The sequence below is a fragment of the Schistocerca gregaria genome, chromosome 4 (genome assembly GCF_023897955.1).
Source record: "Schistocerca gregaria isolate iqSchGreg1 chromosome 4, iqSchGreg1.2, whole genome shotgun sequence".
Classification (NCBI taxonomy): domain Eukaryota; kingdom Metazoa; phylum Arthropoda; class Insecta; order Orthoptera; family Acrididae; genus Schistocerca; species Schistocerca gregaria.
In genome coordinates, this window is record NC_064923.1 from 548,589,563 (window position 1) to 548,602,776 (window position 13,214).

General features: G+C 43.1%; 1 non-coding gene across 1 annotated transcript; it reads left to right on the forward strand.

Moving 5' to 3' along the window:
* Positions 1-559: 559 nt before the first annotated feature.
* Positions 560-634, forward strand: Trnas-cga (transfer RNA serine (anticodon CGA)). The gene has a single exon. It is a non-coding gene; the product is annotated as a tRNA-Ser (tRNA).
* Positions 635-13,214: the final 12,580 nt, after the last annotated feature.

Consider the following 13,214-nt stretch of genomic DNA (forward strand, 5'->3'; position numbering starts at 1 on the left):
TTAGTTTTTCTGTGATTTCCCTAAATCGCTTCAGCCAAATGCCGGGATGATTGCTTTGAAAGGGGACGGCCGACTTACTTCCCCGTCTTTCCTTATCCGATGGGACCGATGACCTCGCTGTTTGGTCCCCTTCCCCAAATGAATCAACGAACCTTCTCTCTGCTGTTACATTAAGAGACTTCGTTACTGCCAAATTCGAAAGCGAGGAGGCATCCTGTGACAGATGTAGATCTTAGCACTCCGTCTGAGCCAAAAATGAGTTTAATATTCTAATCCTGTGATGCATGACGTAACAGATATTAAGCTCCAGAATGAGATTTTCACTCTGCAGCGGAGTGTGCGCTGATATGAAACTTCCTGGCAGACCGAGACTCGGGACCTTTGCCTTTCGCGGGCAAGTGCTCTACATCCCCCAGGCTGTGGCTAAGCCATGTCTCCACAGTATCCTTTCTTTCAGGAGTGCTAGTTCTGCATGTTTCGCAGAAGAGCTTCTGTAAAGTTTGGAAGGTAGGAGACGGATACTGGCAGAAGTAAAGCTGTGAGTACCGGTCCTGAGTCGTGCTTCGGTAGCTCAGTTGGTAGAGCACTTGCCCGCGAAAGGCAAAGGTCCCGAGTTCGAGTCTCGGTCGGGCACACAGTTTTAATCTGCCAGGAAGTTTCAGATATTAAGCTGATTAAAACAGACTTTTTTACCTTATGAGAGAAAACTTATAGGAAACATGGCCTATGCAGTACTGTTACAGGATTTTCACAACAAGTAACGATACTTTAGCGCTGTGAAAACGCGCGTATGCCTCGATTTCTTCAATCTTCGAAACTAACTCGTATAAAACGGAGAAATCTACATTTAACGCGAATAATTCGAGGTGTATGGTCAACAACTCCCCTGTCTTGGATTGGGTAAAGTGGTTTTTTAAAACTAAGGGGCCTTATGTATGGGTGGAACTGCTTAGAACGACTGTATACATACAAGCCACTGCTGCTGAACTCGCACTGTGCCGCGTATGGCGACAGGATTGGTCACGAGGAGTCGGCGACCGGAAGTCACGGATTACCTCAGCCTGTGACGGGTGGTTAGGTACAGAGAATGTGCCGAAATGTCTGCCCTTGCCCACAGCAGCAGGGGCTAGTGAAGCGACCGAGGGGTCTCCCGGCCACCAATGCCATATGCTTATTATTATTGTTATTATTAGTGTGCTGGATGAGCGGTGACAGAAGCGGACGTGTGGGTGCGTGAGAAGGTTCAATACGGCGAGTGTTCGTGCTGGATCATTATTCCCCCCATGTGAATTGATCAGTTGACTGCTTGGCGACAGTCTCTCCGACCTCTGAGCGTTCGGTATGACCGCCGTGTGGATGCTAGGTATGAGCGTGCAGCTGTCGACTTGGCCGATACTTGTGCGGGCCTCTCCTGACAGGCGTCCACAAGACGAAGCGATGTCCCTGCCCGCGGTGGACAGCATGACAACGGCTCCGAGCAGTCTATGGATGGTGCGCTCTTCGCGATTGCGACTGTGAGAGACTGGTAGGGTTTTTTCACTTGATATGTTTAGTGGAAACGTTGTAGCGGAGACGGTTGCTTGTATTCTCAAACGTCGGTACATACAAGAGTTCAGATATACGCTATTGGCCATTAAAATTGCTACACCAAGAAGAAATTCAGGTGATAAACGGGTATTCACTGGACAAATATATTTTACTAGAACTGACATGTGATTATATTTTCACGCAATTTGGTTCGATAGATCCTGAGAAATCAGTACGCAGAACAACCACCTCTGGCCGTAATAATGGTCTTGATACGCCTGGGCATCGAGTCAAACAGAGCTTGGATGGCGTGTACATGTACAGCATGTACAGCTGCCCATGCAGCTTCGACACGATACCACAGTTCATCAAGAGTAGTGACGAGCAAGTTGATCGGCCACCATTGACCAGACGTTTTCAATTGGTGAGAGATCTGGAGAAAGTGCTGGCCAGGGCAGCAGTCGAATATTTTCTGTATTCAGAAAGGCCCGTACAGGACCTGGAACATGCGGTCGTGCATTATCCTACTGAAATGTAGGGTTTGACAGGGTTCGAATGAAGGGTAGAGCCACGGGTCGCAACACATCTGAAATGTAACGTCCACTGTTCAAAGTGCCGTTAATGCGAACAAAAGGTAACCGAGACGTGTAACCAATGGCACCCCATACCTTCACGCCGGGTGATACGCCAGTATGGCGATGACGAATACACGCTTCCAATATGCGTTCACCGCGATGTCGCCAAACACGGATGCGACCATCATGATGCTGTAAACAGAACCTGGATTCATCCGAAAAAATGGCGTTATGCCATTCGTGCACCCAGGTTCGTCATCGAGGCGCTGCTGTCTGTAGTGCAGCGTCGAGGGTAACCGCAGCCATGGTCTCCGAGCTGACAGTCCATGCTGCTGCAAACGTCGTCGAACTGTTCGTGCAGATGGTTGTTGTCTTGCAAACGTCCCCATGTGTTGACTCAGGGATCGAGACGTGGCTGCACGATCCGTTACAGCCATGCAGATAAGATGCCTGTCATCTCAACTGCTAGTGATACGAGGCCGTTGGGATCCAGCACGGCGTTCTGTATTACCCTCCTGAACCCAGCGATTCCATATTCCGCTAACAGTCGTTGGATCTCGACCAACGCGAGCAGCAATGTCGCGATACGATACCGCAATCGCGATAGGCTACAATCCGACCTGTATCAAAGTCGGAAATGTGATTGCACGCATATCTATTCCTTACACGAGGCATCACAACAACGTTTCACCAGGCAACGCCGGTCAACTCCTGTTTGTGTATGAGAAATCGGTTGGAAACTTTCATCATGTCAGCACGTTGTATGTGTCGCCACTGGCGCCAACCTTGTGTGAATGCTCTGAGAAGCTAATTGTTTGCATATCACAGCATCTTCTTCCTGTCGGTCAAATTCCGCGTCTGTAGCACGTCATGTTCGTGGTGTAGCAATTTTAATGGCCAGTAGTGTATTTAGTGCTACGATCTAACTGTGGCGAAAGTTTCATTACTTGATGTGTATAATGTTTGCATGTGACACTCAAACGTTGAAAATATGTTTTATTACGACGGAGCTCATTGTAAGGTGGAGGTGAGTGTTTTAAGCGCTCTGTTTGACTCATGTAAGTTATTAAGCAATTAATTTGATAGGGTAGTGCGAATGGACTATTTTCCTCTATTTTTGATATTGAAATTGCGTCAGCTCTCCCTTTGCCCACAGCATTAGCCGATAGGAGCACATTATTCGGAGGAGAGATAAAAACCTCCATCTGCCTGTTTGGAGACGATGGTTCACATACACAAACAGGAAGTAGCCTGTAGCCTCTAGAGAAAGGCAGAGACAGTGCGGCGGCGCGGTTCTTTCGGTTCCTTTACGACGAACCGGCACCTGCCTGTGAACATTGTCTCAGCGTATCATCAGTAGCGAAGCCTAGCGAAACCTACTGTACTTCGACGTGGACCAGGCTGCAATTAAAGCCGCTTTTTCTACGTTTCTGGAGAAAGTTTTCACGCGAAATGAAAGGTTCGAAATTTTGTCCTCAATTAACATATTCTGAAACTTGGGTGAACAAGTATCACTGCCAAGCCCGTGCTAGTCTTAACACAGTCACTCACAATCCCTTTCACTCACGTCAGCAAGTTTATGGTGTTGCATTTCCGAAAACGTAATAGCTACAAAAATACTGATTGTTTTTGATTGAGAATGCTCGCCAAATACTAAGTCTGTCGGTACCAAATGCAGTCACAGTTTTTAGCCACCGAACTGCTCAATACACCACGCGGAATATATGTCTTTCCTCGTCACAAAATTCACTTAAAAATTCCGAAATTTCTACACGCCCATCAGAATAATTATACCGTCTCTTTACCACACTTTTGATGTATGAAACACTGCTAGATCCGGCAACTTATCGTTTCCATCGGAACTACTACTACACACGTCCGAACTGTTTCATGGCTACGCTCTCAGTCTTCTCTAGTCTTCTCTACCAGCAGAGAAAAGGCGCGCGAAGAATATTGCTTCACCATTGGTCAGTTTAATCAACAGCCAATAGCAAAACACCATTCTCCCACGTCAATCCGTGCTTTTCATCAATAACCAATCGCAAAATAGTAAACCTAACGACTGCACTTTTTACCGACGTAATTATCTAACATGTTGAAGTTATGCTTATGCATTAAGTTATTTACTATTGTAATTTATACCTGAATTAACTTACAAAAATCCCCTTTGTCCACATCTATACTTCTTCGAAATGTTCCCACACTAAATCCCACTACATAACTCGTTAAACAATTATCTTCATATTAACGTTAAACCACACTCACGCATCATTCATACAGCTAAAACACATTTATAACATTCTATCTACACAAAAAGACATACTAACACTTTATGCAAATACTAGAACAATTTATGAAAAATATTTTATTACTTTAGTGCACTCTAGTGGGCAGAATCGAAACTAAATCAGTCCCCTATCCAATATTCTCCTCTATCGGCTGAAACGCGCGCGTCCTGTCTCGCGTCATTATCTGTCACTATCTAGCTCTGAGACACATCTCCCACTTAACCGATTCCAAGGCAGGATCGGTATACGGCGCTACGCCTCAACAGGAAGCGAGTCTGGTTATTTTCTGATTAGCAGAATGTCGCCACTTGATGTTTTGTATGAGGCCATGAGCTCAAAAGAGGTCAATACCCAGTCCATGGTCAGTGGTACTTATGAGGTTCATTCAAATGAAACTGGTCAGTGTGTCTCCTTTGCCATACACGTAAGGTGGCACCACGTAACTGCCGGTACGGTGGCGCCATCTATTAGTAGAGAGACTGACGCCTGCGCACCGTTTGATGTTGCATAGCACCAGAGTGATTTCACACTGCAGAGATGGTGGTCACACAAGTTATCGTCCACTACTGAACATGCAGGCGAGTAAGCAGGACCAACTAGGCGTGATTCGATTTTTGGTAGTGGACGGAGTTGGAGGCCGTGAAATGTATTGACGGGTGAAAACAGTGTACGGTGAGTACAGTCTGAGTCGTTCTAGTGTTGTGGAATGGCTCAAACGATTCCTTGAGGGGCGCGAGTCGCTGGAAGACGATGCTCGTCCTGGACAGGCTCATCGTGTCATTACACTGGAAATGGTTGCGGAAGTGAATGCTTTAGTCTTAGACAATCGCAAAATCACCGTGGACGAGATACATCTGTTACTGGGTATCAGGTGAGAACCGCCCATACCATAATGCATCAAACATGAACTTTCCAAAAATTTATGCGCAGTGGGTTCCCCACCAACTGACCACCGAACAGTGCAATACTCGAATGGTGCTATCTTTGACTCATCTGCAGCCTTATCACGAGGAGGAATACGGCTTTCTGCTACGCACTGTCACAGGTGACGAAACATAGTGTCACCATTTTGACCTGGAAAGCAAGCATCAGAGCAAGCAGTGGAAACATGCAACTTCACCACATCCAAAAATGGGACGTGCACACCAATTCCGGTCAGGTCATGATGTCCTTTATTTCTGACCACAAGAGCCTTCTGCTTGTCGAGTTCCTGGAATGGGGAACCTCCATCAATGCCCACTTTACAGAACCTGAGACGAGCCATCAAGGCGTTTTGTCCAGTGGCATGATAATGCCCGCCCACACACTGCCAATGCGGTGAAGGCATCATTGCAGCAGTTTTTGTTGGGAAACGCTGAAACATCGACCGTACAGTCCCGACCTTTCACCGTGTGACTTCATGTGTTTAGACCTCTAAAAGAAGCTATTCGCGGACATCGATTCGCAATGGACGATGAAGTGTGTGACTGGGTCCAGACCTGGATCCGACGGCAGCCTACCAGCTTCTTAAAGGATAAAATCGACTGGCTAGTGTCGCAATTGGATAAATGTGCCAGCAATTTTGGCAACTATTTTTGAGTATGTGTACTGTGTATAACTACATTTTTGAGTTAATAAAATCGTTACCATTACTTGCGCTAGTGACTGGGTTTCATTTGAATGCCCCTTCTAGTATCGTGATCTGAAATTAGGACATTGGGAGGTTTTTGATCTTCATGGCAGCATCCAGATGATAGACACGCACACACAGGAAACCCCAAACGATGACTACTATACTGCACTTCATTCCATTCATTGGTGCTTACAGTTATTACATCGTGGGAAGCGGGGGTGGGAGGTGCAGACATGAGCTCTACCCAACTGGGGGAGCTCTGTCTCCTGCAAACTGATTAAATAAAGAACATGTATCAATATATTGTTCACTTTCATGTCATGAGTATGCAGCAGTCTATTTATGTAATTAGGATATGTAGTTCGTGGATGGGAGTATTTCCCGCCAAACAAAGAGATCCAATCCATGAAAACTGAATTTTATAAATAAACATTATATCCTCTGCTGTGTAATTGACATTGACTTCAATTTTGTATCATGAGACCCTTCCTCTCCAGTACTGACCGAGTCTTTTCTCCCCAGCTTCCAGATTGGGGAGTGAAAGGGTGTGGGGGGAGGGGATGAGATGGGGGGGGCGGGTAAATTTCCCAGATAAAGATGGGTTAATTAACCATCCAATTTATTTTGATATCAAAAATGTGCTTGTATCAGCGATGGGGTGATGGAGGGGTTAGGGGTTTCCCAGAGGAGTAAGGGAGGAAGAGTGTGAGAGGGAGTGGTCAGAGGTTTCTCAGAAGAACGAATTGTCCCCAGGGAGTCATAAATCAACCCTCAGGGAGTCATAAGCCACTTAGCATAACAACAGTTTAAGGGGAGGGGGAGGGGTTATGTGGAAAACCACTTACCAGAGCAATTTATTAAGGTCATAAATCGATCAAATGTTACAATTTAATTAATTTGCGTATCAGTTTGACATCAAAAGTGCACCAGAATGGGCTGCACCCTACTGCTTATGTCAAAAGGATAGGCAAATGGGAAATGGACGTGGTGAAGTTGTCATAGTAGACAAGAAACTCAAATCCACTGATATAGAAATTTAGCTGCATGTGTGACTGGACAAGACTCAGTAGCAGGGGTGGACATAAAATGGTTATTGGATCCTTCTATCGCCCACTAGACTCAATTCCTGAAGTAACCGAAAACTTTAGAGAAAACGTCAGTTCTCTTGTACGTAAATTCCTCAGTCATATGGTGTAATCATCAGTGGTTACTTCGACATCCAACAGTCATTTGGGAAAATTACAGTTTCGTTGGTGATGGGCGTGATAAGACGTCCTGTGAAAATTTACTAAATGCCTTCTCTGAAAACCACCAAGAACAGGTAGTTAGGAACCCTATTCTTGGTGGAAATATATTGGATCTAATGGCAACAAACAGACCTGATCTCTTGGAGGATGTGCACATCGAATCTGGTATCAGTGACCATGATGCGGTTGTGGCAATAGTGATTACCAAAGTACAAAAGACAACTAAGACAAGCAGAAAGCTATATTATGTTCAGTAAACTAGATAAAAAGTCAGTAATGCCAGATCTCAATGAGGAACTTGAAACTTTCAATCCCGCGGCCGGCCAACCTGATTTAGATTTTCCGCGATTTACCTAAATCAGTCAAATGCCGGGGTGGTTCCTTTGAAAGGGCACGGCCGACTTCCTTCCCCGTCCTTCCCTAATCCGATGAGACCGATGACCTCGCTGTCTGGTCTCCTTCCCCGAAAACCAACCAACCAACCAACCAACTACATAACAGATGTAAAACAAAAATGTGGCTATAGATAGAGAGATGCTGTCTGAAACGTGTCTGGCTGTCAAGAGAGCACTGTGTGACACTTTCAATGACTACCGCAGCAGAATATTGTCAAGTTATCTTTCACAGAACACAAAGAAATTCTGGTTGTATGTAAAGGCTGTTAAGGGCACCAAAGTTCGTGTCCAGTCCCTAGTGAATGAGACAAGAACTGAAATTGAGGGTAGCAAAGCAAAAGCTGAAATACTTAATTTCATTTTCAAATGCTCCTTTACAAAGAAAAACCCAGGATATTAGCCCCAATTTAATTTCCTTACCACTGAAAAGATAACTGATATCAGTGTCAGTGGTGTTGAGAAACAGATGAAATCGTTAAAATTGAACAAAGCTCCAACCCCCGACGGAGTCCCTGTCAGGTTCTTTACTGAATTTGGGGCTAAGTTAGCCCCTCTTCTAACTATAATCCATCGTAGATCCCTCCAACACAAACCCTGCCTAGTTCTTGGAAAAAGGAGCATATCACACCTGTCTACAAGAAGGGTAGCAGAAGTGATCCAAAAACTACCATCCAGTATCTTTGACATTGGTTTGCTGTAGAATGTTATAACATGTTCTGAGCTCAAACATAATGGGGTATCGTGAACAGAATGACTTCAGTGCCAACCAGCATGGATTTTGAAAACATCGATTATGTGAAACCCAACTCGCACTTTTCTCACATGACATGCTGAAAGTTTTGGATCAAGGCAACCAGGTAGATGCAGTATTTCTTGATTTCCGAAAAGAATTTGACTGGCTACCACACCTACGCTTATTGTCAAAAGTGCGATCATATGCGGTATCAAGTGAAATTTGTGACTGTATTGAGAGCTCTTTGTTAGAGAGGACATAACATGTTGTCTTGGATGGAGAGTCGTCGTCAGATGTAGAAGTAGGGAAGTGGGATCCTTGCTGTTCATGATGTATATTAATGACATTGCAGACAATATTAATAGTAAAATCAGACATGCAGATGATGCAGCTGTCTATAATAAAGTACTATCTGAAAGAAGCTGCATAAATACTCAGCATTTCAAGGTGGTGCAGAATTAGCAACATGCTCTAAATGTTCAGAAATGTAAAATATTGCACTTCACAAAACTAAAAACGTAGTACGCTACGACTATATTGTCAATGAGTAACCGTTGGAATCGGCCAACTCTTACAAATACCTGGGTGTAACACTTTGTAGTGATATGAAATGGAGTGATCATATAGGTTCAGTCGTGGGTAAAGCAGATGGTAGAATTAGGTTTATTGGTAGGACACTGGGGAAGTGCAATCAGTCTATGAAGGAGATTGCTTACGAATCACTCTTGTGACTGGTTGTAGAATATTGCTCAAGTGTGCAGGACCAATACCGGATAGACGAACAAGGGATATTGAATGTATACAGAGAAAGGCGGCCTGAATGGTCAAAGGTTTGTTTAATACTTGGGAGAGCGTCACAGAGAGACTGGAGGAACTGAACTGGAAGACTCCTGGCCACAGAGGCAAACTATACCAAAAAAAGCTGTTAACAATGTTTCGAGAACTAGCTTCAAATTATTACTCTAGGAATATACTTCAACCCCCTACATATCGCTCACATTCGAATCGTGGGGATAAGCTTAGAATAATTATTGCATGCACAGAGGCATTCAAACAAACCTTCTTCCTGTACTCCATACGTGAATGGTACGCAAAGAAACCGTAATAACTGGAACAATGGGATATACTCTCTGCCATGCAGATTACCGTGGATTGCAGAGTATAGATGTTCATCTTAATAACACAGTGCAGCTCCAGGCCCCAATGGAATCCCTGTCAGATTCTCTACTGAATTTGCAGCTCAGTTAGCTTAAAGAACCGCATAGAAAATCAGCACAACTCTCAGCATTGTGAACATAATGTTATCTCAGTACCTATCTATCTTAACCACAATGCTATTGGAAAGATCAGCAACATGTATACTCTTCGCTTTTTTTGACAAAACATCTGTAGAGTGACAAAGCAGGTGTCAGCACACACTGGGGGCTCCCTACATCAGGGGCCAGTAAACATTCAGGGGCAAGCCTAATGTTCTCTTTTGATTGAAAGGTATTTAACCTATTGTTCTGTTAAGTGGATTATGACCCCCTGGAGATAATCGGATCTTCCAAGAAAGCCCCACCCCTCTCCCTCTGTCTCCTTCTCCCCCATAACTCTGGGAACTCCCCTCTCTGATACAAGCGCACTTTTGATATAAATTTGATTGATAAATTAATGCAATCGAGCAATCAATTAACCCCTTCCCCTCTAGGAAACTCCCAACCCTCCCCCACCTGGAAATTGGTGAGAAAAGGACTCAATTGATTGGCAATTTGGTGTGAAACCGATTGCAGTGTATATAATAATGTTTATTTAAAACGTTTATGGGATGCAAGGCAGTGTTTGTAGTACAGCTTATTCGTTCATCTAAAGAACTTGTCGGGAAATTGACTGCAGTTTATGGAATACTGTTATTTAAACAATTTGTGGGATGCAAGGTGCTGTATGGAATATAGTTTATTTAAAGAATTTGTCAGGAAATCGATTGCAGAGTGTGGAATATTTAAACAATTGTGGCGCTTTTCCAATCTGACCGCGTAAGAAAACTTGTAATTACACTGTCACAGATGGCTTAAACATATCGCAAAGACTTTCTCGCGTCTCGCCACCTGCACAAGCTGGTCCAGCCGCACAACCAAAGGCCCACGATGGCTGTTGGCTGCCTCACCGTGAAGGCCTTTGCAGCAGCACGTACAGCCTAATGGCCTGTATGCGAGAACCAACCTGTCATATACCAGTGCACGTGACAGACACCTTCCTTACAAAGAAAATACCTGACTGTGAATCGATCCAGAATACTACTGAAGTTAATAAATAATTAAATTTCGGTCAAATCATCGTGATGTAGGGGACATAAGGCGGGCGCAGAAGCTATTTCACACACACACAAATTGATGGTGTTACAAAACTAGTAGCAGACTGATACGAAGTACACTTAAAAAAGATCTTTGCATACAAAGAGAGAGAAAGAGAGAGAGAGAGAGAGAGAGAGAGAGAGAGAGAGAGAGAGAGAGAGAGAGAGAGCAGTAGTTTGCTTTGCAGATGACACAGGAACTATCATGGGATATATAAACAACTGTGGCGCTTTATAGCACTGATTTGTTACTTTTACTCTCTGGCATCTATCACAAGAAGCTAGCCAACATTCTACCCTCCTGGATTTATTATTAAAATAAACATTTTCTTGTAGCGTTTTAGTGCATTTCATACTACCACAGTGGCCAAAAGTCTCATGTATAAACATAATGAGTAAGTCTATGTGTCGTTTGGCCCAACATAGCATCCAGTTATCAGAGTCTGGTCTGTGTCTCATGAACAAAATACCCATGTGCACCTACTAATACTGTCCAACTTTTTTCTCACCTTTCTTACCAAGTAAACTTTCCACTAATTTCAAGTCCTCACCTTGGTTTTGGTGTCTCTGTAATTGGTCACAATTTTTTTTTTTTTAATTTCTCACTCACACTTCACTCGCTTAATAAACATAATTCTTAAGTTCTTGTCCTCCTGAATCTCAACGTTCTACTGATCATTAGCAACTGGAAACCAAGATAAGGTATCAGCAACACAATTTTGCTCAGCTTTGATGTGGGAAATAGCGTAATCGAATTGATGAAAAAACAATGCCCAGCTAGTGATTATGGTTATGGTACAGTTTACGTTCCTGTAAATAACTCAGAGCTTTGTGATCAGAGAATACGATGATTTTATGTCCAGTGAGATAGTTCTTAAATTTCTTGAATCCAAACACAATTGCGAGCAACTCTTTCTCAGTGACTGTGTAATTCCTTTCGTGTGTAAGTAAACTCCTGCTTGTAAAACTTACTGCACATTGTTCCATCCGACCATCAACCTCTTTCTGCTGAAAAATATAGGCACCAAGTCCATAATCACAACTATCTGAAATGAGGCAAAACGGTAAGGAAAGACTCATTCTGTCGACCATTCCCATAGTGTGTTCTTTTTCAGTAAGTGAGGTAAACATGGTTCATTCAGGACTTGTGATCTTATGTATTTACAGTAGAAGTTACATAATCCATAGAAGGATCTCAATTCCTTTTTATTGCTGGGTCTGGGAAAATAAGTTCAAAGATTTAACCCCAAATCTACATTTAGCCAATTTAAAGGTCATACCTCCTTTTCTGAATTTCATTGCTACCTCCTTAATTGTCTTGATATACTTGTAACACCGGAAATGCATATCCTCCTATTTCCATCTATTGAAATATTTTTTTTCCTTATTTTGTTACCTGAAGATATGACATTTCTGTGTCTTTATATAATGCAATTGTTTTGCTATATATATATATATATATATATATATATATATATATATATATGCCGATGTATAATTGGTTTGTTTTGTAAATATTATTTCTATTTTTACGCTGGGTCTTGCCTAGGGAAAACTATGCTATCGAACGATTACATTGATAGGTCGTGTGGAGAACCAAAGTGTTTAGGATCTTTGCTAGTGATAACTCATAACTCTGCCGCGTAGAGCGTGGGCAGAGCGGAGTCTGGCTGGAGTAGGGCGGTGGAGCAGGTGTGTTGAGTGACGCTCCCGCGAGTTGCCATGCTTCCGGGGTTTGGCAGCATGTAATTGCACTCGACTTGCTATGATAGTTTCTGGCACGGTGTCGCGAACGTGAAACATTAGCAGGCACACATCAAGTACCCGTTTCGCCTGGTGACCATGTCGAAAAGAAGGCATGCCAACATCCAGCCTCTGCAACAGCTATGGCCGACAATGAGTGATTGTCGACACCTCCTCGATCGACGACTAGAACCTTCAATCAACCAACAAGGAAGACTGAAAGCATGTAAAGTTTTAGAACTGTATGGCAGACTTCAGCTTTTCAAACTATTCCATTATCATTACTAAAATACAGTAACTTAGCGTGAACCTTTGTTGCTCATTGTCCCAATTGCGTTACCAAGCAGGGTCCCTTCCTTTTCCGAAATGAACTCGAGTGTCGTTAAATTTCAAACACCAGCATTAAAGTAATATCATTCGATTTCACTGCTTTAATTTCAAAGTTCAGCAAGGTATTCATAGCTGGCTAAAATATTTACATTGCACAAACACAAATTAAGGGTGCGAGTTTTGTTACCATATTTTAGCTTACCTGTGACTGCAGCTCAGCTTGGTACATACTAAATTTTACTATTGTTAATTGTTCAGAATCATTTAAGTCAAGTTCAAAGTTAAACCACTTGTTTCTAAATTGCATAGATTCAAGTAGCTTTTGAAATAATTGTTGAGGTAGCCCAAGACTGAACTTATTTTATTGAATTTCGTAGTGCTTCAGAAACAAAGTTCACTATTAATTTCAGTCACTAAATTAACTTTCAATTT